General features: G+C 42.4%; 1 protein-coding gene across 1 annotated transcript in view; it reads right to left on the bottom strand.

Annotated features, from left to right (window-relative positions):
• Nucleotides 1-26,337, bottom strand: part of LOC145538412 (uncharacterized) — an 80,744-nt gene that overhangs the window by 47,043 nt on the left and 7,364 nt on the right. The window contains exons 3-4 of the transcript XR_014076837.1: nt 23,673-23,739; nt 10,228-10,414 (exon numbers count right to left, since the gene is read on the bottom strand). The gene's annotated coding sequence lies outside the window, so the exon portion shown is untranslated. The remainder of the gene's footprint in view (nt 1-10,227; nt 10,415-23,672; nt 23,740-26,337) is intronic.

The raw sequence follows: 26,337 nt of genomic DNA, 5'->3' as shown, positions 1-26,337 counted from the left end.
CATATTAACTGTACACATAAAAGGCAATTTGGTTGTTATATCATTCCATTGTTCTGGAATGGAACGCTGAAGAAAGGTCTGTTCATTTCCTTGAAGATAGCTTTTTTATTCTCTTTATTTCTTCAGGTTTTCCTGTCTGGATGTACACATACTTTTTTTACTTTATGCTTGAAATTCATATCCTTTCCCCAACTAAGACTAAACATTAATCTCTTTTGTTTCTCTCTGGTACTCAGTAAGACTTTTGATACTACTAAGTCTTTCCTTTGTTTGGAAACTTTTCTTCCAATAACGGTCTCTTTTCTTACATTTACTCTCTTTTTTGGGAATTCCCTATGTTACTCATATTTTACTCTTCAGTTTTGTATTTCTTTTTCCCTTTTTGTGAGTATGTGTTCTGGTGGTGTTTCACTTTGGCTGATGGTCACTCAGCTGGTATTCCATAACACTGCTCCCTTTGGGGTTCTGTATCTGGCCATCGTGTCTGTCATCTTCATTCAGTGTCTTATGATTTGAGAAATTTGTCTTCTTTAGGTTTATAGATGTATGTGTGCTCAGTCACTTCAGTCATGTCAGAGTCTTTGCAACCCCATGGACTATAACCTGCCAGGTTCTTCTGTCCATGGGTTTATCCCAGCAAGAATACAAAAGCAGTTTGCCATTTCTTCCTCCATTATAAATGCTTATTTCTCTTAAATCTTGTGGAGAATCTGAATTTGAAAATTAATTTAACTGGTTTATCTTTCAGTGTGTCTTCTGTTTGAGATTTCCATTTGGTCACCCTGACAGGGAGGTCTATTCTTATTTAGGGCTCTGTCTATGCTTTCATGGAACCATGTTCAAAATCTTTCAGCCTAGATAAACAGAGGAAGGAAAGATACTTATTTTTATAACTTTTCTTTACCAGATCAGAGATTCACTCAAAAGTGAGAGAGAAGGAAGAAACGGGAAATTGAGACACATGTTACAGGGAACTCTACCATGGTGGATGGTGGGGTGGCCTTCCTTTCAGTCCAGCAGTCAGGAAGTAGCTGGGATGGTGTCCTTTCAGTTATCCTGTATGTCACCCTCATTAAATCCAGCTGCAAGGCATCTTTGACTCTCTGACCTGTGTTGTGCTGTGCTAAGTCACTTCAGCTGTGTCTGACTGTTTGCTATCCTATGGACTGTAGTCCACCAGGCTTCTCTGTCCATGGGATTCTCCAGGCATGAATACTGGAATGGGTTGCTGTGCCCTCCTCCAGGGTATCTTCTCAATCCAGGGATTAAACCTGCATTGCTTATGTCTCCTGCATTGGCAGGCGTGTTCTTTACCAATAGCGCCACCTGGGAAGCCCTGCATTGACCTGCATTGGCTGAGAACAAATGCCATTCTTTGGGGGGGATGGCTTAGGCTCAAGGATAGGAGCAGGGGGACTGGTTAGAAGCTACTGCAACAATCTATGGCAGATGTGGGCACAGGTGGTGGGAGACATCAGATGCTGGGTGGACTCTGAAGCAGAGTGGATAGGGCTTACTGATGGTTGGGATGTGGAGTATGGAAGATGGAGTAAAAGAATTTTTTACTTGAGCAAATATGACGGGAAAGGACTTATGGGGATAAGGTTTTTGGATACAAATCAATAGTTTGGCTTTGAACATGTCAAATTTGAGAGGCTTATGGGAGATGTTAAGTAGGTCAGAGTGGAATTCAGAAGGCAGGTCCAAGATGAAGAAATAAATATGCAAATCTTCCTCTTATACATGCCTTGTGGTAGGGGCAGGGAGTGAGTATAGAAAGAACACAAGACTTAAATTTTAAAAGGACTCTTTAACAAAGGAAAAAGAACTGTGGATTCCTGGAAGGCCAGTTCTGGGAAGTAGAGACAAGGAGAAATCGCTGGTGAGAATGGGGCTGAGAAGGAACAGGGACCACAAGAGAGATGTCCTAGAACCCCGAAAAGAAATCTATGGAGATGGCAGGAGTCACTGAAGACAGAGATGCTGACCACTGGATTCAGTGATACACAGGTCACCTTGACAAGCACACAGAGCCAGAGGAACGGTGGGATGAAGGCCTGGCCTTTGTGAGAGAATGAGAGAAGGGGAAGAGGAAGAGGCTGGTGTTGGAACTAACTCTTAGGAATGTAACTGCAAACGGAAGCAAAGAAAAGACACAGCTCTGGGAAGAGGACATAGATCACGGGGGATTCCTTGTAATCATGGTGGTGTTAGGGAATTGTTGACTGAAACCACTTGCCTTGGACAGGCAGTGATAACTGCTTTTCCTGTCACAACAGGACACACACACAACAGTTCCTTAACAGAAGGTCCTGATAAGGAACATGCTACTGCTGAAAACTAACCAGGAGAATTTGGGAGGGTCCAAAGGAGGGAGGAGACTACCAACCTTCCAGAAGTCCTCACACTGGAATCCATCTTGGCTGAGAGATGTGTGTGCCACCAGAAAGGACCCCGAGCCAGACCAAATATGGGCAAGCAAGATGACTGGCCAGAAACTAACCTCATTACCATAAAACCTGAGACTGCAAGCTCCACGGAGAGCAGTTCTCTTGGGTTCCCTTACCCCGCTGCTCTCTGCCCAGGTGCCCCTTCCCAATAAGGTCTCTTGCTTTATCAGCATGAGTGTCTTCTCCGACAGTCCATTTCTGAGTGTTAGACAAGAGCCCACTCTTGGGCCCTGGAAGGGGTCCCTGTTCCTGCAACAACATTGTGGTCACTGTTGTTGAGATGGGAGCTCTTACAGCATGCTTACTCTACAGAGGGAGAAGTGAACAACAGGGTGATGGAATTGGAGGGCTCAGGTATCGCACCCAGGATGTACAGGCTGGGGAAGCGGGCAAAGTGGGGGGATTTCAGGACTAGATGTGTGCAAGCGCTCTTCTGATACTTCCAATTTCTCAGAGAAATAAGCAAGGTCAAGAGCAGAGTGTGAAGAAGGGAAGGTGGTTGGCCCCAGGAGGTCTGATGGCTGCATCAGAATTTCTTCAGGATTCCTTCTTTGGTTTTACCTTTATTGAAAATAAAGTCCTTATGAGTTGAGTTCTTACAGTTGATGATTTCCAGAACTTTCCCTTCTCACTAATGTACTCTTCAAAATGCTGCTGCCTATTTAAAGAGTTGGGCTTCTCTGATGGCTCAAGCAGAAAAGAATCTGCCTGCAGTGCAGGAGATAGAGAAGACATGGATTTGATCTCTGGGTAGGCAAGATCCCCTGGAGGAGGAAACAGCAACCCACTCCAATATTCTTGCCTGGAAAATCCCATGGACAGAAGAGCCTGGAGGGCTACAGTCCATGAGGTCACAAAGAGTCAGACACGACTGAGCACGTGATGGGTGGATGGATTTAATGAGTTAATGGGATTTTTCATGATGTGGCAAATCTCCATTTCTTCTGTGCTGTTGTAATGAGGATGGTATTTTAAATCGTATTTAGAGTAAGAATCAACTCAATTCAACAACTCAATTCAGCAACTCTCGACGGAGTGCTACGTGACATGTATTTCTGGCCCAGGGTCCAAGTCACAGGGTGGTCTCCATGGACAGTGCCATCACTGGCTTTTGATGTAACATAATTCAGTGCCTTCTGAGGGCAGTAGCTGTCACGACTGCTCTTCTTTGCACATTACTGCTCAACCAGCACCAGCCCAGGTTACCTGGACTATAAGGAGCAATCATGAGAGCTGCCTGTTGTATTAATATTTGGAGGACCATTTGCCTCAGAGGGAAAAAAGAAAAAGAAAGAAAGACTACAAGCTTAGGTGACTTCTTGATTTGTTCTTGGCTGGTTATTTTGGAGAGTAGGAGGTTTCACTTTACATCTCAAAGAGAAATAAAAACTTCAATTGCTCCCCATATTAAAGCCCTAATGAAATATTTTGTCAGAGACTTAAAAAGCACCATTTTCAAAAGTAGACAGTGGACACTCAATTTATGTCACTTTGTACCTATTTACTACTGCTGGCTGCTGTCCAAAAGCATGAAACAGTTTTAAAATTACAGTTTTAGAAAAGGCTATCCTTGCTAATATATCCTTTTATTCATTACTGAGACCTGAAGGTAAAGGCATTTGAGAATGTTTCTTTTGGGTATTGAAGAAAGAGAGAGAGAGAAAGGAGAAAATATAAGTTGATCTGTTTGATTAGGGGCAGGAACCATTTAGAAGAGCTGCAAAGAAAAAATATTGGGGTAATAAAATAGCTGTTGGAAAATGGACTTATCATGAATTATTAGAAATCATTTAATTTACTAATGAAATAGTTACTCTGCAGTTGACATTATGTATGGGGAAAAGAAATATTTAACTGGTGGGCACTATTAGTAATATGTAAATTTGCTTTTTAAAGTTAAATAACAAAAGCATGGAAGAAGCAAATTAAAGCACCTAAAAAAAAAAAAAGAAAATCTAACTTGCAATAAAAATTTCCATGGAATGATTCTTCACCCTTGTCCCAAACCTGCTGATATTTTTAACAGTATGCTGCTCCCATCCAAATTGATTATAAATTAAGTTGTGGTTTCCATCAAAATGCAAGTAACTCAACATTAAGAAAGAACCAGAAATCCTGGCCCTCAAGTTATCTGGGGAGATTGCCTTCCCCTAAGAGTTCAGCATTTGAGGAATAAACACAGGAAATAAAGGAACTCTGTCTTACTTCCAAATCACTGACTTAGTAATAATTGACTTGGGAATTTACCAAGGCAAGGAAGCCCATCATACACACAACCACTGTATATCCATGGGCCTCCTATGCTCGGCACTGGGTTTTCACCAATTCCAGAGGCACCTACAGGGCCAGCTTTGTGCCAGGCCTAGGGTGGATGTTGGAAGGTGATATGGAGGTGACTGGCACCTCCCTGTTTCCCAGAGGCTCCCCGAGTAGAAGGCGAGATCACCACATGCATAAATGACCACAAACCAACAGGGATACAGACTTCCTGGGAGACACAGGGGCAGCGGGAGAGAGATTCTGACAGGCCCCACTGACGAGGCACCATCTGAGTAGGGACTGGAGACGTCAGTGGCTCTTTGACAAGCCCAGGTGCTCAAGAAAGATATTTTGCCCATCTGTGATAACCACATTTCTTAGTTTCTAGATGTGATGTTTTGGCCTTTGGGGCCTGAGAGGGGACTTCCCCTCCCAGAGCCAGGCAGTTCCTACAGACAGTAAGCAATGCAAATAGGAGCTCATCTTTCACCTCCCAATCAACCCATTAAGAGCCCACACCCCACTGCCTCCTCTATAGGGCTCCAACTTTCCCGTGCCCTATTCACCCAGGGCCAGTTGCCAGACGACTAGGGTCAGACCTACACCCCAGAGCCCTGAAATGATTCAAACCAGCCAATCCAGTGCAGTGTACTGTAGGCTTAATGCCAGCATGCATACATGAGTGTATAAGACTGTTTATGGTGGGTTCAGTCACTCATTTTTATTGAGTTTATAGAAGTTTAAGTAAAAGAAGAGTCTCAAGCATTCTTAATTATATATCTATATGCAGTGTCCATACTATAAAAAACACACAATGTGATTTTAGTATAAAGTTTACTCCCTTCTATACTTGTTAAGAATAGATTCAACAGCAAGCACGGCCAAGTCCCTAAAAAGAATCACTTAAATAAAATAGAATTTTATGTCTCTCTCACATTCAGCCTGCAAATAGGTGGTCTAAATCTGGTATGTTTCCTCTACTTAATAAAATACCCAGTGACCCAGATCCCTTATATTTTGCCACTTTATCAAGTGTGGTCCTCAATCCCAAAGATACTTCATGGTCTAATGTGGCTGCTTGAGGTTCAGCCATCACAGCACAAGTTCATTTCAGACAGCGGGAGCATAAGGGCGTGTCTCTGCATTTTAAGGACCCTTTCCAGAAGTTCTAGTTGGCCAGAATTTAGCCATATAGCCACAATGGGCAGCAAAGGACACTGGAGGGTTTAATTTTCCCTCTGGGTAGCCATATGGGCTAGCATAAGTTTCAGTGGCTCCATTAGTAAAAGAGGAGGGGACAGCTTACAGGCTCTGCTTCCCCTTCTCACAAGGAATCACGGGGACCTCTAGGAAGATGTGACAAAATCCAGTCCCTCCACACTGCTGTTTCTTCTCATCCCAGTTCTGTATCTCAGTGGTTTTCCTCTGTGTCTTCTGGGAAACCATGTCCATTGCCGTGGTCCCTGGAATGACATTTTCCTGTATTTTCAACAGAGGGGAGAGGAAGCTGAGGCATTTAAATTTTTTGTACTCCTTTTTTGGCCAAGCCGTGGGGCATGTAAGATCTTATTTCCCTGACCAGGGGATCGAACCCATACCCCATCTAGTGGAAGCACAGAGCCCTAACCACTGGACTACTAGGAAAGCCCCGCTGAGGTGGGTTTTTTTTTTTTTTTTTAAGATTTATTATTCATTTATGGCTGTGCTGGATCTCCATTGCTGCATGCAGGCCTTCTCCAGTTGCGGTGAGTGGGGTGTTCCTCTCTAGTTTTGGAGTGTGGGCTTCTCACTGCAGTGGTTTTTCTTGTTGCAGGGCATGGGCTCTAGAGTACTGGCTCAGAAGTTGTGGCCCATGGGCTTTGTTGCTCCGAGGCCTGTTGGATCTTCTGGGACCAATGATTGAACCTGCGTCTCCTGCATCAGAAGGCAGGCTGTCTACCACTGAGGCACCAGGGAAGTTCTACTGAGGTATTTTTAAAGCAGTGTTTTCCAGCCCTCACCTCACTGTTAGAGGCAGTCAGGTTGTGATGCCTGGAAGAGTTCAGCAGGTTTGGAGGCCCCAGGAGGGGCAGATTCTTGTGACTTCTCTTCCTAAATTAGCAGTGTCAAGTAGATGTAAGCTTGGCATTTAAGAAGATTTGCTTTTCTCCCAGGCAGTCTCTCTGAAGTGAAAGGTTTAGCTGCTTATGAGCAGGAAACAGTCTCCCGCCTCCCCTCTGTGCTGTCTGTTTCCTCTCTCCAGTGCTGCAATCTGGGGTGGTGACAGGGGCTGCTTTGGGTTTCTGATAGAAAGAGACAGCTTCTAGGGCATGGAGCACCTGAAGAGGGCTCTGTCAGTTTGTGGAAGCTTTGGCCTCTGGGATGTTTCGATGTCCAAACAAACAGCCCAACATCCCTCAGTTTCTTGTGACTTTGCTCTCTGACTAGTGGCACACAGTATACATACCATCTAGGGACCCCCTGGCCTTGAAGAGTGAGCAGGGCACACCTGGCGTTCCACATGGAGCTGGAAAAAACACTTGTGCATCTACAGGGGAACAGATCATGTTTCCAGGTTCCACAGCCACCTGGCTCCTTAGAGACGCCCAAAGTACCGCACCTCGAGCCAGGCTCAGCTGCTGCCTTTTCTCATCAGAAGCTCATGTACCGCAGAGAACAGAGCCTGCAGCTCGCACCGTAGGTGGGTAATCCAAACGTCCCTGTTTTCCATCTTGCTTCCCAACCAGGGAATGGAGGAATGGGGAGGGTCTAGTTCCCTCCAGGGAGCTCCCCAGCTCCCACTAGACCCTGAGGATGCAGCTGCAGAAAGATCAGGGCCCCAGAGCTAACCGTGGTCACCACCCTGGCCCCTCAGGGCCTGCATTGGCTCAGACAGTAAGGAATCTGCCTGCAATGCAGGAGACCTGGGTTTGATTCCTGGGTCGGGAAGATGCCCTGGAGTAGGGAATGGCAACGCACTCCAGTGTTCTTGCCTGGAGAATCCCATGGACAGAGAATCCTGGTGGGCTACAGTCCATGGGGTTGCAAAGAGTCAGACACTTTCACTTTCTCAGTGTGCACACCCTGAGGGCTTATATCCAGTCTCCTTGGGAAGTGGACTGAAGGTCAGACCTCCGATTCTTAGCTGTGGTAAATCAGCATTAAGTTCCATAAGAAAATCCTTTTTTTCTCTGTAATTTTCACTGGGTAAAGAAAAACATTTTACCCTTTCCTCAAAGCCTCAATTTTCCTAAGAGATTTATAGTGTCTGATTTTTCAGAGCACAGTGATTGCGTTGCTATATTTCTACACAGAAATACCTCATGGAAGCCTTCAGAATGGGAGAAAATAATAGCAAATGAAGCAACAGACAAACAATTAATCTCAAAAATATACAAGCAACTTCTGCAGCTGAATTCCCGAAAAATAAATGACCCAATCAAAAAATGGGCCAAAGAACTAAACAGACATTTCTCCAAAGAAGACATACAGATGGCTAACAAACACATGAAAAGATGCTCAACATCACTCATTATTAGAGAAATGCAAATCAAAACCACAATGAGGTATCATTTCACACCAGTCAGAATGGCTGCTATCCAAAAGTCTACAAGCAATAAATGCTGGAGAGGGTGTGGAGAAAAGGGAACCCTCTTACACTGTTGGTGGGAATGCAAACTAGTACAGCCACTATGGAGAACAGTGTGGAGATTCCTTAAAAAACTGGGAATAGAACTGCCATATGACCCAGCAATCCCACTGCTAGGCATATACACCGAGGAAACCAGAATTGAAAGAGACGCGTGTACCCCAATGTTCATCGCAGCACTGTTTACAATAGCCAGGACATGGAAGCAACCTAGATGTCCATCAGCAGATGAATGGATAAGGAAGCTGTGGTACATATACACAATGGAATATTACTCAGCCATTAAAAAAAATACATTTGAACCGGTTCTACTGAGATGGATGAAACTGGAGCCCATTATACAGAGTGAAGTAAGCCAGAAAGAAAAACAACAATACAGTATACTAATGCATATATATGGAATCTGAAAGATGGTAACGATAACCCTATATGCGGGACAGAATGAGAGACACAGATGCATGGAACAATTTTATGGACTCTGAGGGAGAAGGTGAGGGTGGGACGTTCTGGGAGAATGGCATTGAGACATGTGTATTGTCATATGTGAAACAGAGCACCATTCCATGTTCGATGCATGTGACAAGGGCTCGGGGCCGGGGCAGTGGGATGATCCAGAGGGATGGGAGGGGGAGGGAGGTGGGTGGGGGGTTCGGGAAGGGGAACACATGTAAACCCATGGCTGATTCTTGTCAATGTATGGCAAAAACTATTACAATATTGTAAAGTAATTAGCCCCCAAGTAAAATAAATAAATTTATAAAAAAAAAAAAAAAAAAAAAAAGAAATACCTCATGGATATATTTCTTCCATTCCCTGGGCTTATATGTTGATTCCATAAAAACCATATCAATTAATTTTTACTTCAACCCTTGTCACCAGAATTGCCTCATAGTATTGTTGGGGGAGTATGTATTTTCCTCGGTTCTATCTCATCACAACAAAAATTTGAAGCGACAGATGGACCAGCGTTACAGCCCTTGGACAGACAAGTGTTAAACTCTAGAATGGGCCAGTGTTACAGCCCCATGTTACAGCTCAGTTTTATTTAGAAAGTAAAGGAAAACATATCCTCGAGGCATGAGGGAATGCCGACTCAAAAGATGCGAAGAGAAGAGAGGCCCCTGGCCCAGTTTTGGCTCCTCTTTTTATATGTTTTTTTTCTCCTCCCCCTGGGCCTCCCCAATGTAAATTGGGCTAGCCAGGAGTGCTGTTTGTTCTCCTGAGGTCCTCACTCTGGTCCTCAGATCTTCCTTTGTTCTATTTTTGCAGGCTTTTCCCTTCCTCATCTTTTAGCCACCGCCATTCTGGACTCCTTTTTCCTGTTCTAACTACCTAACAGTATGGCAATCATATTTTCTGAATCCCAAACCATTATTTAATGCATGTTTGGGCTTAGTACATGTTTAGATCACAGAAAATTTAAATTGTGACTGACCTGGAAAATTTGGGGCACTTGGTTGATAAATCCCTTGGGTCCAGACAGAGAAGATGGTGTTTTGGGGGGCCCTTCTCTGTGGCATGAGTAACAGTAATGTTTATTGTGTGTTTTCCATGTTCCAGGCAGTGTGCTAAATGCTTTTAAGGCAAAAAAACGTTACATGTAAGGATTCTTGGGAGAAATATGTTTCAAAGCCAAGAAGTAGGAAGAAATGCTCTTCTCCTGAGGAACTAACTGAATTCTATCTCATGAACACTGAGGCTCATATAATTGGTTATATTTTTCTGATTGACTTGCCTAAACGTGTGCCCAATTTGTGTTTCACTACTTTTTGCCCTTTTTTTCCATTCCTTCTGCTTTAATCTTCAAATTCTGAGGTGTGTATAGTTTTGGAGGCCACCTGAAACCCCCTTTTGTTAGCGTGGTGTGCAGATAAGTAAAATGTCACTCACCCAGGACCTCACTGACTGCTCCTGACTCAAATGCTCCTTTTTTTATTGCCAACTTTCCTCAACATTAGGAGAGTCCCCAGGCACCATCCAAAACCTCACATGCAGTGACAGCTTGTCCATCGCTCCCTCAGACTGGAGCCAGCATCAGCTGAGAGTCCTGGGTCTCAGAAAAGAAATCTGAGGACACCTGTCAAAAAGAAAGATGGACACAAGGTTTCTCAAAGGCAACTAAGCGTTCTGACAGGCCATTACTTCTCCTATTCAGCCTCACCCAAACATTCAGAGCTTGGCAGTTGGTGTGTGGGGAAGCACTCTTTCTCATATCAGTGAAGTGCCTCTCTGACACCTGGTGACTCCAGCCACTGGGGCTCGGAGATTAGAGCTGGAGTTAGGGGTGTTGCCAAACAGGATGGTGGCAGCCTGAGCACAGGAGAGACCCATAGAATTCTCTTTGAAAACCAGTCCCGCAGTTGAAGAGGGTTCAAAATGTCTGGTTGAGACTGTAGGCTTTTGAGAAATAGATCTAAATGTTAAAAGAGGGGAGATAATAAAAGCAGAGGTCTGGATCCAGCTACCATTAACCATTGTTTTATTTCAAGAATATCTCTGCTAGCCATTGTAAAGGGGACCACATTCCTTTTAGTGAAATGATATTGCAGGAATTCTGAGTCTCTTTTTCATGTGGTGAGTTATTTAGGCAGGCGTGTGTTTGACAGTATTTTAAGGTGCTCTTTGCATTTTAGACTCACCCTCGGTGTCAAATATTGCCAAGGAATACTCAATTGTCTTTGAGCCATGGCTGTCTCACTTTTAAAACTGTGCTAGATTGCACAAATGGTCACAAGGTCTTCCCCCCTCCCCACCGACCATTATTTACACCCTGGCTTGTGACTTCATAACTCCATCCATCAAGAGTTGAGGTCTTCCTTTACCCTGTGCTTGGGTTGACAATGTAGCCTTCTGTGGACAGTAGCAAAAATGATGCAATCAGAGACTTGAAAAGCACTAGTTGCTGCATATGGAATCTTTCTGTCCCATATCAGTAAGTCCAAGCTAGTCTGTTGGGTGATGAGGGATGTCAGTTCACAGCATCCCACCTCCAGTACAGAGCCTGTGAGCTTAATTGGAGTGGATGGACCACAGACATGTGTTTGAGCCCTATCAATCCAGCAGAGATGAACCAGCTGGCTGAACTCAGCCAAAACTGGCAACCCTCAATATTATGAGATAAGCACATGCTAATTGTTTAAGCATGGGCTTTTTCTAATTAAGGTGAGCAGGGGCTACTCTTTGTTGTGCTGGGGATGGGCTTCTCATTGCAGTGGTTCCTCTTGTTGTGAAGTACAGGCTCTAGCCACACAGGCTTAGTTGCTCCGTGGCATATGAGAGCTTCCCAGATCAGGGATCCAACTCATGTCCCCTGCATTGGCAGGCAGATTCTTAACCACTGGACCACCAGGGAAGCCCCCAATCTTTTTAAAGTTTGCTTATCTAGTCATCATAAATGAACACTTGAGTTGCTTCCACATTTTAGATATTGTGAATAATGCTGTTATAAACATGTATACAAATATCTCTTTGAGACCTGCTTTTACTTCTTTAGGCATTAATATATACCCAGAAATGGAACTGCTAGATCAAATGGTAATTTTATTTTTAATTTTTTGAGGAAATGCCATACTGTTTTCCAGATCAGTTTTGATATTAGTCGTGGGTATAAGGTGGTATCTAATTGCAGTTTTGATTTGCATTTCCATAATGATGCTTGAGAAGCTCTATACAGTCAGCAAAACAAGACCAGGAGCAGACTGTGGCTCAGATCATGAACTGCTTATTGCCAAATTCAGACTTAAATTGAAGAAAGTAGGGAAAACCACTAGTCCATTCAGGTATGACCTAGATCAAATCCCTTATGAGTATACAGTGGAAGTGACAAATAGATTTAAGGGACTAGAGCTGATAGACAGAATGCCTGATGAACTATGGACAGAGGTTCGTGACATTGTACAGGAGACAGGGATCAAGAAAATCCCCATGGAAAAGAAATGCAAAAAAGCAAAATGGCTGTCTGAGGAGGCCTTACAGATAGCTGGGAAGAGAAGAGAAGCGAAAAGCAAAGGAGAAAAGGAAAGATATTTTCATCTGAATGCAGAGTTCCAGAGAATAGCAAGGAGAGATAAGAAAGCCTTCCTCAGTGATCAGTGCAAAGAAATAGAGGAAAACAACAGATTGGGAAAGACTAGAGATCTCTTCAAGAAAATTAGAGATACCAAAGGAACATTTCATGCAAAGGTAGGCTCGATAAAGGACAGAAATGGTATGGACCTAACAGAAGCAGAAGATATTAAGAAGAGGTGGCAAGAATACACAGAAGAACTGTACAAAAAAGATCTTCACGACCCAGATAATCACGATGGTGTGATCACTCACCTAGAGCCAGACATCCTGGAATGTGAAGTCAAGTGGGCCTTAGAAAGCATCACTATGAAGAAAGCTAGTGGAGGTGTTGGAATTCCAGTTGAGCTATTTCAAATCCTGAAAGGTGATGCTGTGAAAGTGCTGCACTTGATATGCCAGCAAATTTGGAAAACTCAGCAGTGGCCACAGGACTGGAAAAGGTCAGTTTTCATTCCAATCCCTAAGAAAGGCAATGCCAAAGAATGCTCAAACTACCGCACAATTGCACTCATCTCACATGCTAGTAAAGTAATGCTAAAAATTCTCCAAGCCAGGCTTCAGCAATACATGAACCGTGAACTTCCAGATGTTCAAGGTGGTTTTAGAAAAGGCAGAGGAACCAGAGATCAAATTGCCAATATCCGCTGGATCATCGAAAACACAAGAGAGTTCCAGAAAAACATCTATTTCTGCTTTATTGACTATGCCAAAGCCTTTGACTGTGTGAATCCCACAACAAACTGTGGAAAATTCTGAAAGAGATGGGAATACCAGACCATCTGACCTGTCTCTTGAGAAACCTGTATGCAGGTCAGGAAGCAACAGTTCAAAATGGACATGGAACAACAGACTGGTTCCAAATAGGAAAAGGAGTACGTCAAGGCTGTATATTGTCACCCTGCTTATTTAACTTATATGCAGAGTACATCATGAGAAACGCTGGGCTGGAAGAAACACAAGCTGGAATCAAGATTGCCAGGAGAAATATCAATCAGCTCAGATGCGGATGACACCACCCTTATGGCAGAAACTGAAGAAGAACTAAAGAGCCTCTTGATGAAGGTGAAAAAGGAGAGTGAAAAAGTTGGCTTAAAGCTCAATGTTCAGAAAACTAAGATCATGGCATCTGGTCCCATCACTTCATGGGAAATAAATGGGGAAACAGTGGAAACAGTGTCAGACTTTATTTTTTTGGGCTCCAGAATCACTGCTGATGGTGACTGCTGCCATGAAATTAAAAGACGCTTACTCCTTGGAAGGAAGGTTATGGCCAACCTAGATAGCATATTTAAAAGCAGAGACATTACTTTGCCAACAAAAGTCCGTCTAGTCAAGGCTATGGTTTTTCCAGTGGTCATGTATGGTTGTGAGAGTTGGACGGTGAAGAAAGCTGAGTGCCGAAAAATTGATGCTTTTGAACTGTGATGTTGGAGAAGACTCTTGAGAGTCCCTTGGACTGCAAGGAGATCCAATCAATCCATCCTAAGAGACCAATCCTGGGTGTTCATTGGAAGGTCTGAATTTGAAGCTGAAACTCCAATACTTTGGCCACCTCATGCGAAGGGTTGACTCATTGGAAAAGACCCTAATGCTGGGTAGGATTGGGGGCGGGAGGAGAAGGGGACGACAGAGGATGAGATGGTTGGATGGCATCACCGACTCGATGGACATGGATTTGGGTAGACTCCGGGAGTTGGTGATGGACAGAGAGGCCTGGCATGCTGCAATTCATGGGGTCGCAAAGAGTCAGACACGACTGAGTGACTAAACTGAACTGAACTGAATGATGCTGAACAGCTTTTTATGTGCTTATTGGTCACTTGCATATATTCTTTAGAGAAATGTCTATTCAAGTCCTTTTTCCACTTTGAATGGAATTCCATTTTGTTCTTGAGCTTTAGGAGTTACCTAATTACTCTGGATGAATCTGCTTGCAATGCAGGAGACATTGGTTTGATACCTGGGTCAGGAAGATAAGAAAATGGCAACTTACTCCAGTATTCCTGCCTGGAGAATACCATGGACAGAGGAGACTGGGAGCTACAGGCCATGGATCTCAAGAGTTGGACACGACTTAGCAACTAAACCACCACCACCATACATTCTGGATAATAATACTTTATCAGAATGTGATTTGCAGATATTTCTTTCCATTCTATGTGTTCCCTTTTCACTTCCTTGATAGTGTCTTTTGACGCACAACATGATTACATTTTAATGAAATTCAGTCTTCCTGTTATTTATTTTGTTGCTGGTCCTTTGGTATCACATCCAAGGAAACATTGCCAAATACAACATTATGAAACTTTGGTTCTATGTTTTCTTCTAAGAGTTTTATAATTTTAGGTCTTACATCTTTTAGCACATTTTGAGTTGATGTTTGTTTATGGTGTTAGATCAGGACCCAATTTACTCTTTCACATGTAGATATCTAGTTTTCTCAGCATCATTTGCTGAAAAGACTGTTCTTTCTCCCAATGAATGATCTTGTCACACCTATCAAAAATCAAGGGTTTATTTCTGGGCTTTCAATTCTAATCTAGAGGCCTATATATTTATTTTTATACTCTCTTGATTATTATAGCTTTGTAATAAATTTTAAAATCAAGAAGTGTGAGTCTTCCAGGTTTGATCTTCTTTTTAAAGATTGTCTTTTCTATTTGGAGTCTCTTGAGATGTCACATGAATTTTAGGATGCAGTTTCTATTTTTGAAAAAAAAAATGTATTTGTAGTTTTGATAGAGACTGCTTTGAATCGGTAGAACACCTTGGGTAAAATCAACATCTTAACACTATTAATTCTTCTAGTCCATGGACATGGATATTTTTCCACTTGTTTATATCTTTAATTTCTTTTAGCAATGTTTTATACACTTTATTGTATTCACCTTCTTAGTTAATTCATAAGTATTTTATTCTTTTTGATGGTATTGTAAATGAAATTGTTTTTGTGGTTTCCTTTTCAGATCATGTATTGTTAGTGTTCTGTATATGTCTGTGAAATCTACTTGGCTTATTGTTGTTAAAATCCTCTATTTCCTTACTGTTTTGTCTGCTTGCTCTATCCATTATTGAGAGTGGGATGGGGTACTGAAGCCTCCAATACTGTTGTAGAGCTATCTATTTCTCCCTTCAATTCTGTCAGCTTCTGCTTCATTATTTTGATGGTCTAATAGGTGCATTAATGTTTGTAATAGTTATATTTTCTTATTGTATTGAACCTTTTACTAGTATATACCATTCTTTGTCTTGTGGACTTCTAAACATTTTTTTGTTTTGTTGTTGTTTTTGTTTTGTGCCTGTGCTAGGTCTTCATCAGCTTGTGGTCTTACCCCATGGCATGTAGGATCATGGTTCCCTGACCAGGGATCAAACCTACGTCTCCTGCATTGGAAGGCGGACTCTCAACCACGGGACCATTGAAAGTCCCCTGAATCTTTTTTATTTAGAGTCTATTCTTTCTGACAGAGTAATCACTCTTGCCCTCTTTTGGTTACTATTTACATGAAATATCTTTTTCCATCCTTTCATTTTCAAACTATTTGTGTCTTGGATCTTAAGTGAGTCTCTTATAGATAGCATAGAGTTGAATCATGTGTTTTTATACATTTTGCCAATCTCTGTCTTTTGAATGGAGAGATCAAGATATTGTTTACATATAATTAGTGAGGAGGGACTCAATTTTGTATTGTACTATATGTATTATAGCATTTTTGTCCTTGATGTCTTGTGTTACTGTCTTCTTTTTGTATTTTATTTGATTTTTTGCAGTGAACATTTAAACTTCATTCTCACTTACTTCTGTGTGTATATTCTATAGCTATTTTCATTGTGATTACCATGGGGATTATGCATTTAACATCCTAAAGTTATAAAACTCTAATTTGAATTAATATCCACTTGACTGAACTGACATGCACAAATTCTGCTCCTTTACAGCTTTGTCCCACTCCTTTCAGTTGTTGATATAATAAAAAAAATCACATCTTTATACATTGTGTGCCTCCAAACATAAACTAATAATTCTTTTAAATTCATTAATTTCTTAAATTCTGTAGAAAATAAGATTTGGAGTTATTAACCAAAGTTACAATAATCCTAGCTTTTGGACTAATAATTATTTTTCTTTAAATATATTAATCTTTTAAGTCATGTAGAAAACAAAATGTTCAGTTACAAACCAATGTTACAATAAGCCTAGCATTTTAAAATTACCCATAAATGTGCCTCTATTGATTTGTTTATTCCTTTACATGGCTTTAAGGTACTCTCTCATGTTCTTTATTCACCCTTTAGAACTTCTTCTAAACTTTTCTTATAAGTCAGATGAAGTGTTGATGAACTTATCCAGCTTTTGTTTTATCTGGAGATGTAATAGTTTGTTACTCATACTTAAGGAATAATTTCACCAGATGTAAGATTCTTGGTTGATTGACAGTTTTGTTTTGTTTACAGCACTTTGAATACCTAATCCCACTGCCTTCTAGTCTTCAGAGTTTATGGATATATTAGTTTCCTACTGCTGCTGTAATAAATCACCACAATTTAGGGATTCAAATTTAGGACTTTCAAGACAATTTAGGACTTCCCTTTAGCTCAAATGGTAAAGAATCTGCCTGTGATGCAGGAGACCAGGATTTGATCCCTGGGTTGGGAAGTTCCTCTGGAGAAGGGAATGGCAATCCACTCCAGTATTCTTACCTGGAGAATTCCATGGACAGAGATGCCTGGCGGGCTATAGCTCGTGGGGTCGCAAAGAGTTGGACATGACTGAATGACTAACACACATAACACAGGGATTCAAAAAGCACAAATATATTATCTTACAGTCTGGAGGGTCTAAGTCCAAAAAAATCAGGTTTCAGTATGGCTTTGTTCCTTCTGGGTGCTCTAAGGGACCGATTTCCTTGCCTTTTCCAGCTTCTAGAGGCTAGTTGCATTCCTTGGCTCATGGTGTCTTCCTCTATCTTTAAAGCCAGAAATGACAGATTGAGTCCCCACATCACCTCACTCCAACCTTGCTTTCAGCATCACATCTGATTCTCCTCTTCTGCCTCCCTCTTCCACTTATACGGACCCTTGTGACTACACTGGGCTCACCCCAATAATACAGAATAATCTCTCCATCCCAAGGTCATCTGATTAGTAAATTTAGCTCCATTTGTGACCTTAATTCTCCTTTGCCATGTGACCTAACATATTTGCAGATTCCAAAACATGGACATCTTTAGAGGTCATTATTCTGTCTACCCTACTGGACAAAGCATGCCCTTGTTTTAAGAACTCTTTCTTCCTCTCAGGCACTGAAGCCTGGAATTTTATGTCAGAGAACCATTCCTTTTTGTCAGGGTGTCTCTGTAGGAGATACCAGTCAGCCCTCAAGAACATCGAATTATTTAGCTCTTATAATTCTGATTTCCATCAAAGTCACTCTGGTGATAGAAAATTCCATCCCACTAACATGTAAAGATTGAAAGCCTATTTCTCTCCAAGATTCATAATCCTTCAGTCTTCAGACTTGTCATGCTTATTTTTTTGGTTTGTGGATATTCCTTTTGGGAAACTGCTTACATATATGAGTATTCAGCTCTTTCAAGCTTGTATTAGAGTCTGGATCACATAACCATCAGGAGAGACACAAATTGAACCAGATTGCTTCTCAGTCAGTTCAGTCACTCAGTTGTGTCTGACTCTTTGTGACCCCATGGACTGCAGCACACCAGGCTTCCCTGTCCATCACCAATTCCCAGAGCTTACTCAAACTCATGTCCATCGAGTCAGTGATGCCATCCAGCCATCTCATCTTCTGTTGTCCCCTTCTCCTCCCGCCTTCAGTATTTCCCAGCATCAGAGTCTTTTCCAATGAGTCAGTTCTTCATATCAGGTGGCCAAAGTATTAGAGTTTCAGCTTCAGCATCAGTGCTTTCAATGAATATTCAGGACGGATTTCCTTTAAGATGGACTGGCTGGATCTCCTTGAGTCCAAGGGACTCTCAAGAGTCTTCTCCAACACCACAGTTCAAAAGCATCAATTCTTTGCCACTCAGCTTTCTTTATAGTCCAACTCTCACATCCATACATGACTACTGGAAAAACCATAGCTTTGACTAGATGGACCTTTGTTGGCAAAGTAATGTCTCTGCTTTTTAATATGCTGTCTAGGTTGGTCATAGCTTTTCTTCCAAGGAGCAAGCATCTTTTAATTTCATGGCTGCAGTCACCATCTGCAGTGATATTGGAACTCCAAAAAATCAAGTTGATCACTGCTTCCATTGTTTCCCCACCTGCTTGTCATGAAGTGATATGACCAGATGCCATGATCTTAGTTTTCTAAATATTGAGTTTTAAGCCATTTTTTAAACTCTCCTCTTTCACTTTCATCAAGTGGCTTTTTAGTTCCTTTTCACTTTCTGCCATAAGGGTGGTGTCATCTGCATATCTGAGGTTATTGATATTTCTCCTGGCAATCTTAATTCCAGCTTGTGCTTCATCCAGTCCAGCATTACTCATGATGTACTCTGCATACAAGTTAAATAAGCAGGGTGACAATATACAACCTTGATGTACTCCTTTCCTGAGTTGGAACCAGTCTGTTGTTCCATGTCCAGTTCTAACTGTTGCTTCTTGACTTGCATACAGATTTCTCTGGAGGCAGGTCAGGTGGAGTAAATAAAGCAGAAGTAGATGTATTTCTGGAACTCTCTTGCTTTTCCAATGATCCAACAGATGTTGGCAATTTGATCCCTGGTTCCTCTGCCTTTTCTAAATCCAGCTTAAACATCTGGAAGTTCATGGTTCATGTACTGTTTAATCCTCGCTTGGAGAATCTTGAGCATCACTTTGCTAGCATGTGAGATGAGTGCAATTGTGCAGTAGTTTGAGTATTCTTTGGCTTTGCCTTTCTTTGGGATTGGAATGAAAACTGACCTTTTCCAGTCCTGTGGTCACTGCTGAGTTTTCCAAATTTGCTGGCATATTGAGTGCAGCACTTTCACAGCATCATCTTTTAGGATTTGAAATAGCTCAACCGGATTTCCATCACCTCCACTAGCTTTGTTCGTAGTGATGCTTCCTAAGGCCCACTTGACTTTGCATTCCAGGATGTCTGGCTCTAGGTGAGTGATCACACCATTGTGGTTATCTGGATCATGAAGATCTTTTTTGTATAGTTCTTCTGTGTATTCTTGGCACTTCTTCTTAATATCTTCTGCCTCTGTTAAGTCCATATCATTTCTGTCCTTTATTGTGCCCATCTTTGCATGAAATTTTCCCTTGGTATCTCTAATTTTCTTGACGAGATCTCTAGCATCTTTAAAACCTATGGAGCTTGCAAGTCAGAATGATGTTGTGAAAGAAGCATTCATATTTGAGGTTGAAAGAATTGACTGAAAACCCACCTTTATGACTGATTACTTGTGTGACCTTTGGATAGTTACTTCAAGTTCTCTCAACCATGGTTCCTTCATTCGTAACATTATTTTTTAGATATGCTATAGAGCTGCTAGGAGGATTATAGATGGTATAATAAACCACTCTTCATAACGCAAGTTGAAACAAATAGTCATCATTATTTTCCTGGTGGCTTAGATGGTAAAGAATCTGCCTGCAATGCAGGAGACCTAGGTTCAATCCCTGAGTCGGGAAGATTCCCTGGAGAAAGGGACAGCAACCCACTCAAGTATTCTTGCCTGGAGAATTCCATGGACATAGGAACCTGACGGGTCCATGGGGTGGCAAAGAGTCAGGCATGACTGAGCGACTAACACACACAAGTTCCAAGTGTATATGTGTACCCAATAGACTATAGCCAATATACATGCTAGTCTCTGCAAGGAGTTCAAAGTATGAGATACAACACACACTGTGGGAGGCAGGTGGTGCAGAATGATAAGAGTTCTCAGTGAAAACAAACAAAAAAAGAAGGACTATGATCTTGGACAGTTTGGTTTTTTCTGGGTTTTCATTTCCTAATCTAAAAAATAATCAACTTTGATTAGATGATCTTTAAAGGGTTTCCCTGTGCTAACATTCTGTCGTTTTCAGAAGCATCCTGACTGTTGGAAAATATAACTAACCCAGGAAATAAATAAGATTTTTGCCAAAGGTATGTGTAAAGAATGTAAAATTCTCATGTCCAGTACAGACTCAGGACCTTGCAAACAACATTACTGTCATTTAAGTGCATCACTTTGAATGTCTCCTTTAAATACACAATATATTTTCAAGCCAAAAGGCATGGCGAACTAGAACAAGGTGGCAGACACCTGATCTGAAGAGAAGTTCCACACAAAATACAAAGGAGACAGTCACAATGGCCACGAAAATGGGCCAAAAGGAACGTGTCAATACTGTTGCTGAATTACAGCCCCTGAAATTCCAGCAGTGCTGAGGGGGCCATCCAATACTAGTGAAAGTCTTCCATATCTCCCCAGTATTTTCTGTTACATTTTGATTTTTTGTTCTCTCTTTGGGAAATAATAAGAGGATTTCAGCTTGGGTGCTGTTGGCTTTGAGGCTTTCTTTTAATGTATTAATACAGTTGTCAACCAGATCACAGCAAGAACAAATTATATGTCAGGCAGTGATTGCATAACAGAACTCATCTTTATTTGAAGAAAGGGGCAAAAGGTGACAGTGTACCTCTCTCAGGAACATCCTCTCATGCAGAGTGATGGGCTTAAGTACAAAGCTTAGGCAGATCAAGCCCAGAACCAGCCGAAAGAGACAGGCTGCGAATTAGAGACTGCCCACGGTGACAGCCCCTGACAGAATGAGAGGGGCTGGAAGGATGAGCCTGGGGAGGGTGGCTGGCATTTGTCTCTGTAAGTACTAACAGAGAACCAGCAAATTCACGGAAAATAAGAATCCGTGTCCAATGCCCACAGTTACAGAGGAGGTTTACAGAAGTGTGGGACTTAAAATGTTTGGGAATTCAGAACTCTTAGTTGATAGAGATGCACAGTAAATACTAGCTGAGAAATATTTACAGACCATTTATTTAATCAATCCTATTGGGTTGTTGCTGGGTGTCCCATGGGCAGGTGTTGATATCAGAAGTGATCTGCCAGATATTTGGACAGAGATTTTGAAAAATAGAGACACAAGCAGAGAGCACAGCAGATTTTAGGATCTTCTTTCTACACATCTCCTTCTAATTCTCTTATGGCCAGCAATGATACGGAGTTGACTGGAAATGCTTTCTGAAAGTGTATCAGCATAAGAATGAATTATAAAGGCAACCTATAGTTCCTTGTCTTTGATGTTTTGCCTCTTTTTTGACCCTGGTTGTCACTCCTCATTTTTGTTGCGGTGTTTCCAGCTTAGCCCATTTTGGAGTTTTACTTTTAAAGCAATTGCCTCTGCTCTTTTCTGGGTTGGGAGTGCCAGTGGATGGCTGCAGGAAGCTTACAGCTTGCTCTAGGTTGACATGAGTCGACAAAACTGGCATCTTTGTTTCTAACCACTTCTTCCCTGGGTCTATGGGATGCCTAGAAGTTTGTTTATGTGATTCTCAATTTTTAAGGATTCAAAGAAAGATGCAGTTGGGTAAGAGTGAAAATATGAACATTTTGAGGATTTGCTTAGCATGCCCCAATATTTATTCAGTGAAAGAAAGTGGGAGAAGGAAAGAAAGAGAAAACAAAGGAAGGAAGAAGGAAGGAAGAGAGAGACAGGCAGCGGGGGAAGAAGGGTGGAGCTAGGGAGCTGGGGAACATCTTGCCTAAATGTAATGGCTTCCAATCACCATTTCATGGAATTCTGGTATTACCTTAAGAACAGAGCTTTCAGTTTAATCAGAACCACATTTTGTGCTGAAAAGTCCACTGAACTCAGACTTGACTCATTTCTGAGTCGTATTTTTATCTAAGGCAGCTTGAACATCAAACCCTCTTAACTCCTTACCTTCAGCTCTCCAGAAAGCAGACATCAAATTCCCTGCATTCCTCCATTATTCACCTCTTTCTTGTCTCTTCATCTCTTAATCATAGGCTAGAGCGGCGGTGGGTAGTGGTGGTGGTGGTGAGGGGACTGAGGTGGGGTGTTTCCTAGTAGGGTTGCCATACAAAATACAATACTAACTTACATTTGAATTTCTAATAAACTATAATTTTTTTCTACTATAAGTACATTCCAAATGTGATATGGGATATGCTCATTAAAAATGTGCTGTTTATTGAAAATTCAAATTTAACTCAATGTCCTGCATATTTGCCTGGATGGCATCACCTATGCAACGGACATGAACTTGGGCAAACTTTGGGAGATAGTGAGGGACAGGGAAGCCTGGTGTCCTACAGTCTATAGGGTTGCAAAGAGTTGGACACGACTGGGTGACTGAACAACAATAATCTGCGTATTTATTTGCTAAATCAAGCAACCCTTCCAAGGCCTTCCACTGTGGTGGCTACAGTTCCTGCTGCCCTTGAACTCCATGTGGTCAGCTCACTGCCCTCTCCCAGACCAAACCCCCACATTTCAGAGGCTGTGAAAACTTGTCAAAACTTCTAACGTGGGGAATGAACATTTTCTTTCTTTAAAATTAGCTTTTGTATAATGTTGCATCTCATTAAATGACATGATGTTACACATAAATCATCCTGACCAGATTTGTTTTTAAAAAACACCATATAATCTGAATTTGAAAGCACAACTATGTAGACGCTCTGAACTTCCCAAGAAGCATGTAGTGTCTCTGTCGCACTGTCCTTCACCTTGATGGCTGTAGCTCTGTCACAGGATGCATCTGGCAGCTCTCTGCTCTACCCTGAGGGGCCGCCATGGCTGTTTGTACACAGTGGAGGACTCAGAGGGCTGCATAGCCTCAAGGTGGGCAAAGAGAACCACCTGCGTGAAAGATGATCGGACTCATCAGTTTGCACTGTCAGTAGAAGGGAATTATTGACACATATTTGGAGCTTCCCAGGTGGCTCAGCAGTAAAGAATCTGCCTGTAATGCAGGAGATGCAAGTTCAGTCCTTGGGTCGGGGAGATCCCCTGGAGGAGGGCATGACAACCCACTCCAGTAATCTTGCCTGGAGAATCCCACAGACAGAGGAGTCTGGCAGGCTCAGTCCATTAGGATGCAAACAGTCGGACAGGACGAAAGCGACTGAGCACGCACATCATTCTTTTTACCAGCTTACTGTCTATATAAACTGTTCATTAAGAGTGGCATGAACATAAACAATCAACAGTATGATAAGTTCATGAATAAAAGTCTACACACACACATACATCTCAGCAGACCCCCATGTATATGCACTTACTGCTTCTGAGATGGTTCATTCCACAGTCAGGTGAATAACAAGAACTTGAAGAAGGCACACCCAGCTCCTGCAGTGGGAAATCTCCTAAGAGCTCTAATTTAATAAAGACCAAATAACACATATTTATAGAGTTCTCAAATGTTGAAGATTGCATACTTGATAAATCCCAACGTTAATGATCAAAACTGAGAAAAATAAAATATTAACTAAAACTAAACACACACACACACACACACAGGGGATTCTTAAGAGTGAAGATGAGAGACTATAAGATGGAATGGTTCCATGACTATTTCTTTGTTGGGGAGGATATGGAAGGAGTAGCTGTACTTGAGATTGGTCACTCCAAGTTTTCACTGGAACTAAGATGCAGAAAAGTAGATGGGTCTGTCTGCAGTGTTCCTGGAGCCACAATGCCCTGAGGGTTCAGCTGACATGAGGCATCTTAGATCAAACTCTGTCCCACCGGGCACACCAGATGGGTGGCGTTGGCTAAGTTCACCAGATTTGGGCAGGAGCAGACAAACCCAGGGGTGATGCTGCAAGAGGAGCCGTGGCTTGGGAGACAGAACTTTTCTGATCCACCACTTCCTGGGACTCTGACCTTACTCAAATCTGCAGGCATTTTGATGAGAACTGGTGAAACAAAATAAAAATAACAGAAAACAGACAAAACCTCCTGCACCCATTTGGTCAGAGGAGCCAGTCTTCCAAACGTTGAGTAGGGAGACAGGCAGGTGGCTGAGGTCCAGAGAGAAGCTGGTAAGCAGGGTCTCTGCTGGTTACCAGCTCTTTATTCTGGGACAGGTATAACTCTAGACGCCTCAGGAGCCTCCTTTGCAGAGGAGCAGATGATGTGAACAACCTGCAGGAAGTTCTCAAGAATGTAAATAAGATTTTTATAACCAGGTTATGACAAATTCCCTATTTTCTGACTCCAGTGTTTACCTTGTCATATATGGGGAACAATCAGGAGGCAGGGTTACACAAGTTGCTCCTTTAAGGGGAAAGAGTGGTTGGGCTCCTGCCTGCCCCTCCACTTCTAGAGCTGTCATCAGCCCAGGCATCTGTGACCTCCCCATTTTGAGCATCTTTTTCTAAATTTGCATGATGCCATTTTTATAGGTTCCTGGAATGAAGTAGCCCCCAGCAGCCTGGAATCTTATCTAGGAGAGGAATATGATTTTGCACCTCCTTTCCTGGGTACCCCCAGCTTTCCTAGGTTCTCTGGTACAGCCCTGTTCTCCCCAATACACCCCGATCTCCACACCCAGCCACTGTGTTGGTGGGAACTCAACATTCTCTACTGAAGAGACGGTCAGATTTCCAAGCAGATGTTATGACTTGGTCTAACGTAGGTGTCTTCTTGCACTGTAGGAGAGAAGGGACCCACACCAAGCAAGTTTGGAAAAGGGTGCTTCTCATGTCTTTCTCTCTCCTCAACATTACTTGCTTTCTCTACAGCCCTGTCCTTCCATCGCTCAGCCTGATGCCTTCAGCCTCTCTCTCAGGAAATTCCACTCTTTCCCCAAGGAGAAGGAGATTCTGAAGTGCCCTCCTTACCCTGGAGCCTCTGGTTTGATGCCCACAGTTCTTGTTTCCCCTAGTGTGTCCCGCACTGGGAAAGAGGGGCAAGGAAGAGGACTCGAGGGAGCCCCAGCGTCTGGAGGGAAGGAACCACTTTTGCATCTGCTTCCTGACCAGCAGGACTAGAAGCTGCTTTCCTCCTGAGTCTAAGGAGATGAACACAGAGCCAGACAAGCATTCTTCCTCTCTGGGAGGAAGCACAGTCTAGTTTTGCTCTGGGAAAACAACATTTCTGTCATTGTCGTGGATGGGACCTAGCCTGCCCCTTGTGAGATAAAAACCCAGAGGAAGCACTTGAGGTTTCTGCTGGAGCTGGCTTCAGCGCTAAATGAGAAGAGGTTAGCTGCAAGGTTATTATGGCAAGTGCTCCATCTACTTGCCATACCAGCTGGTGGCCCAGCTCATAGATCACGACCCAGGGATCAAACCTGGGTCTCCTGCATTGTAGGCAGATTCTTTAATGTCTGAGTCACCAGGGAAGCCATATTAGATTTTATGTCTTTAATTCCAAAATACTCTTAGTACTAACGTACTCAGAGTACATTAGTTTTTAGTGTTTTCCTCTCAGTTTATTCCGGGCTTCCATTGTGGCTCAGCTGGTAGAGAATCTGCCAGCTATGCTGGAGACCTGGGTTTGATCCCTGGGTTGGAATGATCCCCTGGAGAATGGAAAGGCTACCCACTCCAGTATTCTGGCCCGGAGAATTCCATGGGCTATATAGTCCATGGGGTCACAAAGAGTCGGACACGACTGAGGACTGAGTAACTCAGTTTATTCCACCATAGTTATTGACCGTTTGTCACTAACTGACAGTCCACATACTAAGAGAGTTAAAGAAAGATGACAACTCTTCTTTGCCTAACAGTAGAATAGAGATAACCTCCAGTGATGGTCTAAATTCCATTTGTAAAACAGGGCAGAGCAACAGACTCATTCCTGACCTCCATGGGCATAAAAATGTGGGTGAGTAGATGGAGATTTGGAGGTTCCTCAGAGGACCATGTAAATTTGATGGTTCGTGCCTATTGAGTTAAATGGGAAGGAGGCTGTGTATTCCACCCATATGAGGCTACTGAT

The sequence above is a fragment of the Giraffa tippelskirchi genome, chromosome 2 (genome assembly GCF_054371585.1).
Source record: "Giraffa tippelskirchi isolate mGirTip1 chromosome 2, T2T-mGirTip1v1.2.pri, whole genome shotgun sequence".
Classification (NCBI taxonomy): Eukaryota; Metazoa; Chordata; class Mammalia; order Artiodactyla; family Giraffidae; genus Giraffa; species Giraffa tippelskirchi.
The sequence above is the reverse complement of the archived record's forward strand: the minus strand, read 5'-3'. Positions and strand labels throughout refer to the sequence as shown.